This window comes from Cryptomeria japonica, chromosome 8, assembly GCF_030272615.1.
Source record: "Cryptomeria japonica chromosome 8, Sugi_1.0, whole genome shotgun sequence".
NCBI lineage: Eukaryota > Viridiplantae > Streptophyta > Pinopsida > Cupressales > Cupressaceae > Cryptomeria > Cryptomeria japonica.
The window spans coordinates 706,500,670-706,508,889 of NC_081412.1; positions in this window are offsets into that span (position 1 = coordinate 706,500,670).

Consider the following 8,220-nt stretch of genomic DNA (forward strand, 5'->3'; position numbering starts at 1 on the left):
GCACTTGAAGTCATGGTTTGGCCAGGATTATAACTAATATCAAATTATTTAACTTAATGAGTATTTTGGGCATTGATTTGTTAATACAGCATCAATTATATGTATTTGTTAATGCAAGTGAAACCGATCGATGTGATTTTTTGCATTAATCTCTGTCACTATTTTCTTTCTCACTTTCAGTTTCAGTGTGAGCTTCTGTTGGGGATTGAATGGTAAATACTTAATTAATGCGCTGCATCTTTGCATTAAACAATAATCTGCAAGAATCTCGCTCATCGGTTGCATAAAAATAAGCAATAATGCCAATAATTTTTTTTAAGTTATAGAAATATAACTTTGAACTTTTACGAAATATTTTAACAACAGTTATTAGATTATAATAATTATTGGACCGTTAGTAGCGTATGCTAATTATAGGAACGTGAGGAGCAAGCTTTGAATCGTATTCTTGCATAATGAAAAGCTAAAGTTGTAACTAGCCGTAGTAGATTCAGAAAATGTTGTTTGTATTTGATCAACACTTTGCTTGCATCCATTGAAGAAAATGTAACGAATAGACTGAAGAAATCTGCTGACTTTTGATAAGGCCATGGGGTTCAGATCTACAAGAAATATTTCCATCACAAACCACAAGTGTTGGGGTGCAATATTAGTTTGAAAATTATTCCTTGTGTACTTGGTGTCTTGTGTAACTAGACTTGTTCTCTTGTCCATATAACATAAACCAAAAGTGTGGAGAGATTAATTTGAAGGATTTTGATTTACTTAGAGGACTGAATGGTTTTGATTAGATTAGCATGGGAAGGGCCCAGACGAGAGCGAATCTCACGAGAGGTGAGACTGAGAAGTAGACAGACAAATTTTTTGACTGGAGCTGGGAATCTGCAGGAGACGGGTAAACTTAACATTGTATGAATGGTTAAAACCTAGCATTGTATGATTTTTCCGTGTTTTTGCATTGTTATCAATGTGAACTTTATTTGGCATTTATTTTAAGCAACTCTAGAGGTTGGATTGGGAATAGGCTACTAGTTTCACCTATATAACTGAACACACGTTTGGAGTTAAATAATTTTTCAATATTTTTTATTGTGATGTTAATGAACATTGTGTGGAGATTAATGTTTATAATTTAATAAATGGTTCTTGCTGCTGCTCCCACTACCTATTCTTGTTGGCTCGCTCATGCTTTTCGTTGTAGAAGAAGAAGAAGAAATTATTTTAACGTCCACGATACTAAATATAGCCTATGGGACAAAACTGCCAATCCACACTGGATTAAACACTGATTGCCCTCTGCATTTCAGCTCTCTTCTTATGCAGCGTGATGATAAGTGCTCCCAGCTTCTCAACAATTCCCACACTGAAAAGATTGTCCCAAGAGTTAGCTGTTAAGATGTTAATATAGCTGTCCCTGCTGTCCTTGAAAGTATCACATTTTAAAATGAAGTGTTTTTCCGTTTCCATTTTACCCGTTGAGCAGAAAATGCATACTCTCTCCTCCCAACCTTTTTTAGGTCTTTTCCAACGACCGGTTTCACTACAAAGCAGGTGAGAATTAGTTTATAATTGAGCAATAAGGATTTTGGCTCTCCAAGGAATATTGGCCCTTATGTACGTCTTTTGCTGATAATTACAAGTGGGGTTAAACTCTTCAATATAGTATTTTTTCTTTCTCCCAAGGTTTTTATCCCAAGTGCACTTGCGAAATTTGTTTATAACAAATGCTTTTATCTCCTTGCTATTGGTGGGGCACACGTTCAAGTAGATATTCCATTTACTTAACCATTTGTTATTTTGTTGCATCCAAGTCTTCTTTCTTTTTCATAGAGTATCATTAAAGACAATCCTAGGTCATCGGTCCTCATCCATTCTTTTGATTCTTTTTAAGAACTTATAAGTCTTGTCATAGCAATAGCCTCAATGGGTACTGCCCCCACTTCACTCAACATAATGTCATAAGATAGTGAATTTTTAAGCTTGAACTTGTTTGTAATCAAACGTTTTTGAATTTTCTCAATATGTTTCCATTGCAAGACAAAAGTACTACTGCCCCACACTTCACAGCCATAAAGGACAATTGGAAGCACTAAAAGACCAAAAAGAGTTTGAAAGGTCTTCCAGTCCCATAACTCAGCCTCTCAACACCTATTCTGAAAGGCATAAAACGTTTTCCACCTTCCCAAAACTCTCTTGCTTCTGTACCCTTCCCAACTTAGTTTTTTGTTGAAGTCAATACCAAAGTACTTGTAATCCGTTACTTCTTCAAGAGTATTACCTTTAAAATGGAACACATGCTGGTCATGTTTTCTTTTGGTAGGGAAAATCATCACTTTTGTTTTGTTGATGTTAACTTGCATCCCCACAGTTCTACAAAATTGCTTAAGGGAGAGTAGGTGTTCTTGTAAACCAATAGCAGACTTAGCAATAATGATAAGGTCATCTGCATATAAAAGGAGTCTTATGACAAACTTGCCCAAGTGAACATCATCCCCATTTTGTAAGTTTAACCAATCTTCGAGTTTGTCAATGTATAAACCAAAAAGCGTAGGGGATAGGGGACAGCCCTGCTTGACCCCAATGTCACTCCTAAAACTTTTTGAGATGCCAGCCGAAGTTCTGATTTTAAGTTTGACCTCTTCATACAACTTATGAACAACTGCCCTGAGATGACTAGGAACTCCAAGTTCCTCCATTATGTGCCAAAGTTTGTCCCTAGGGATCGTGTCAAATGCTTTGGTTCTTGCAAATGTGTTTATGATGACTAATTTATTGGCTGGTGTTACCTTTTGATAGACTCCTATAGACTCTAGTGTTGGGGGCTTGGGTGATGGCTCGAAGGTCTTGATCATTTTTATGTGTAGGGGCTTGGATTGAGATTCAACAATTTTTGGTCTTCTCTCTTTGATATTCACAAATGGGTTTTGCATTCGTAGAGGCCTACTATCATGGGCAAGATTGAGCTTTTGTTTTGTGCAAGGGCTTAAAGAACATGGATTTGTTGTTTGACGATAGGATTTGGTTGTGTGGTGACCTTTGCCTTTTGGTTAAATCTAGTCTCCTTCCTTTAAAGTCCTTTTTTGAACATCTAAATGCCAAACTTATGTGGGTTCACCTTTTGAATCTCCCTATCCATTTTTGGGAGGGTTCTTGCTATGAGGCAATAGGTGACCTATTGGGCAAGGCTTGAAGGTTGACTTTTTCTTACATGGAACACTCTACTTTTGCTCTCATCTTAGTGGACATTAATAACTCAAGTCTATTCACAAGGATGTAGTTTTGATGATGGGGGACATGCCTTGGACCTAACAACTTGACTATAGGGGTTTCCATTTGAGATGCTTTTCCCTTGGCTACTTAGTTGTTGACTGTTTTCTCTTGTAATCTAAGGATGCAATGACACAGTGGAATAATGCTAGTGGAGATCAATTGACTATTCATGCCTTTGACTCTTAGACTCACAACTCCTAGGATGAGTCATCTTAACATATTTTTTCACACATTTGGTATGACTCAAATGTTCCTTGCCCTTACAACTCCAACTCCCATTGGAGAGTCCAACTTTACCTTTAGCTCTAGCCTACTCATGAAGTGATGGTTCATCATTTGACAACTCCACCTAGGCCTTCCATTGTTCCTTTTATGTGCAATGTTGGGCCCTTTGTGGAGGATCTCCCCACTCAACTCAACCATTCAAATGTTGTGCAGCAACTTGGTTATTGTATCTCATTTCGTTTCACCTTATTGGATTACTTGATTTGTTCCATGCCTCATGGTATTTGTTTTGTTAGCTTTTCGGTGACTATATAATGGTTTGTGCCATTTCAATCCTACTTTTACCATTAGTAAAAACAAACGGTTCTCTCTAAATGCATTAATTTTCAAGGTTGTAATTTTAATTTTTTTTTAAATGAAAATTGCATTTATACATCAATTTTCAATAAAATATAAAATACGTTATTCAAAAGAAAAAGTGGAATGGAAGTATACTTTGAAAAGTTTATGTAAGTTAACATGACAAAATAAATTTGGTTAAACAATCTTTAGTGAGAAGAGGAAGATCTTTGTTGAATGGATCACTCCAACTAGTTGGAAGGTCCTCACAATCGACCAAAAGGCCACCTCGAGCAATGACACTTTTTGGTTCTTTACCTTCAAGCATATGAGTAGCACAAATAGGGGAAATGACAAGTTCTAACTAAGATAAGTTTACCATTGTTGGGTCTATGAAACAAGTTCTATTATGGGGTTGGAAGGCAAAACAATGTTCACATGGTTGCGTAGACTTGTCAAAATCTTTATGCCGGGATTAGACATGAAATATATGAGAGCCATGCAACACTAGTTTATTTAGTAGTTTCTATTCATCAAAATACGTAATTGTTCCTAAGGTTGGCACAATTTGTAGTGAATTCTTTTACAAAATATTTTTTAATACAAAAAATAGAAAATATAAATGCATACAAAATATAAAATTTATATTGCATTAAAATGGTCACATTAGTGAATGGCATTTGTTTGAGTGGGCAACTCCCTCGAGCAATGTTCTTCTATAACATAATTTGTTGATGCTTGTATAATAGCCAATACCTTTATATTGATTTTATTAAATCTAACTACTATTTTCATACATATGTGAATTTTTTTTCATAGATATGAAATAAACTAATTAACTAGTGCCTTAATTTATGACTATCAAATTATCTAATATACACCCAAATATTATATCTTTAGGTACATAACATTTCCACCCTCTTGTAATGTTTTGTCCTTGAAACACAAGAAATAACTAATAGTCAACTACATAGCATGTGACAAAACTAAAGCTTAGCCCACACACATTACACAACAAAGTACATTATTTTCAAAACTTACGATGAAATTGAATCTTCTCCATGTGTGTCTTCTTTTGCTTCCATTTTTCGTTGCATGCTTATAACCACGACAAATAATTGATCAAAATTAGCTATTGAGATGAAAAAATGAATGTGTAGAACAACATTGATATCTAGTGGAAGCTCAAACCAAATATTGAGGGCATATGTAATTGTCATTTTTTTCAAAAAGCTTGACAAACTCCTAGTTTTCCAATAAGTTATAACAAGAATTTAATTGTGATATTCAAATTAGATGGATAATTATCGATTCTTGAGCTTTGATGACAAGAGTAATACCATCACACCTTAACCATCACACCATGCCAATATTGACGAAGTATACATCATCTTTACCATAGAATAAAATGTTTTTTTTTATGGTTGCACACACAATTATTTTTCACTACTATAAACTTATCTTACAATTAATACACTTCTATTAAAATAATTTAAAACATACATTATATTTCACCTAAGCTATTTGATAGAAGAAAGTTTTAGAATCTATGTGCTACATTTGCATGACTAACAAATTGGAAAACAACAATTTTTTATAATTTAATTAATTTATTTTTATTCAAAACTATGCAAGTTTCACATTAGCAATTTAGTTAAATTTAATGCATAATAATAAATAGTAATTGAATAAAATTTAAATAAAATAAGATTGCTAAATTTAATACATAAATAAAGTGAATTTTTATTTCAATTGAGAGTTAAAATAAATTGGGGAAAAGCTATAGGAGAGGTGTATGTCTTGTATATTATAGTTTTTCTGTAAGCTTGAAAACTTATTAAAAACAATAATTTAGTGTTCTTTGTGACGCCACAAATGGTAGTGATCTATGTTCTAAATAGATACATTTATTAGCGATTGGAAAAATATTATTAGAATTATTTATTTTTGTTACTTCTATTTGGGGTCATCATCCCTATCTCATTACCCAAAAAATACAATTTGTATGTGTTACAAACATAGATTATGAGCTAATCAATTTAAATTGAGGTGTTGCATAAAGAGGGTTCAATTTTTGCATCTCGAAATTTTATTCAAAAGGGATTAAAAATGCAAAATATAAAATATTGAAAAATAGATTTTCAAAATTCTTCATAAATTTAGCCAAGTTTGCCATTTGGATCGCTTGAGCTGTTTTTTTAGATCATTCTCTTCTCCTTGAGAAACAATGGCCTCGTTTGTCCTAGTTTTTACGAGGGAATTCTCAAAGAATTTGGTTTCAAAAAAATTAGTAGGCCTTGCCCAATTGCTTTATAACATGTAGTGATACCTCATTTGTTATTCAATGTCAAATCATTTCAATAAATATGCTAGGTCTTATCCAATTCTTTTCTAGCACATAGTGATTCTTCATCTAACACAATAGGCAAATTTACATTAACAAATACCAGTGGTTTAAACCTGAAGTAGACATGTAATGGACTATGTCCTATGGATCCATGAATAAATCAATTGTAGCTATGTCCACAATCATGTGGTCAACAACATTTCTATGCATATGTTTGTGGATGGAAGGTTGGATTTATCACATTCGTGTCTATCATCAACCTAGACAAAGATTGCAAATAGACCTATAATTTTTCAAAGAACAATTTCATAGTGTCTTCTACGAAGACACTCATCTTGAAGAGCACCAAAAGAACCGTTTTTGAGACCATGTTAGTTAATTACATCATATACACAATCATGACCATGTTAGCTCACAAAGAGATATGCCAAAAATTCCATGGAAATCATATTACTATGGTTTGTCGAGAATTTATAAGGGTGTGGATTAACATTGTTTTTGATTGGACAACTTTGTGATTGCATCAGTTGTGCAATATCTAGCGTAGATGACAACATTATGTAAGTGATTTTGACCTTTAGTATGTTTTCAAAATAACCATTACAATGTAGACAACAACACTGACATAATTTTGGTTAAAAGCATTTTAGTTGTTGGTTTCTTTCCAATTTGTCTGCTTGTGAGATTTGATCTCTTTGCCTTGATGGCTATTTTGTAATGGGTTTGGGCCCTTTTGGAGCTTATCTAATTTGAACATTATAACATAATTTTGGTTAATAGAAGTATGCAAAACAACCATTGTATTCTTATCTAAAAGTGGCTTTTCACCCCTATAGTGATCTTTTTATACCATCTTTATAATTTTATTGAAATAGAAACATAGAGATGCCCTATATAGAATTAGATTTCATCTACCAAATGACACTTAAGAACCTATTGTCTAGCTGCTAATATCAATACATGTTAGAAAAGTTAGATCTTTAAGATTCAAATGCATCCACTTTAATTTCTTGTTCCCACAAGAATCTAGAACTATTCTCAAGGTTGCAATTAAGTGTTTGATCAAGAAATCCACAAGTCTATTCACATGACCCTTCTATTATTAGATATTGTGCTAGAATTGTTGTGAAATGAAGTAAGGTATGTGGAACACATATCCTACACCAATCTAATGAGTAGAGTGTTGCAAATGTGATGTTGATGGTTGTCATCGATGTCAACATATTGTTTTGGGATTGGATCCTTAAGTTGGTAATCTAGAAGATGTGTTCTTGTAATGTTTGGTGCTCCAGTTGATATTCAGTGCGATTTTCTCTTTTTGATGGCGATTTAGATTTCTTTATTAATCAAATATGTATTGATCAATTGAATTCATGAGTATCTTGGTTCCATTCTTATTTTTGCTAAGTTGGGTAGTGCTATTTTGGGTCCGATATTTATGATGGATGTAACACGTTGATCTATCAGATGAAGTGTGTTGTGGTATGGCATACTTCTCATTCCTTTCCACCACCATAATGTTTAGTGATAACCTATTTGAAATCTTTGTTTGGCCGACTTAGAAGATTATGTTGTCCAGAGACAATATAAATAAGTGGATGATCTGAATGAATAATGAGTAGTGGATAAATGGAAGATGTGCAAGACTAAAAAGGAAAAATCCGATTGATGTTGATATGTGAAGTGTGTTGTTGCTGAGAGGCACTAGAAGTAGTTCTGGTATTGTAGATTATGTCACAGTGGTGGATTCTCTTTAATTTCTTCTTCCTTTGACAACAAGCCTTTCTCGGCAGTAAGCCCTCTAACAATGAGCATTCTGGCAGTGAGCCACCTTTTGTAAAAATCACCTTAACCGGTGTCACCTTTTGAGAACTAACATTCTTCGTGGTTTTTCCCTTCTTGGGTTTTCCATGCCATATTTGGTATTCATTGCGTGATCTATTTTGTGTATGCGCTTTCATGTTATATATGTTTTAATTAATTTTGTTGATTATTTTAGATCTATGAAAGAATTGAAGAAAAAGTTTAGTTTTCAATTG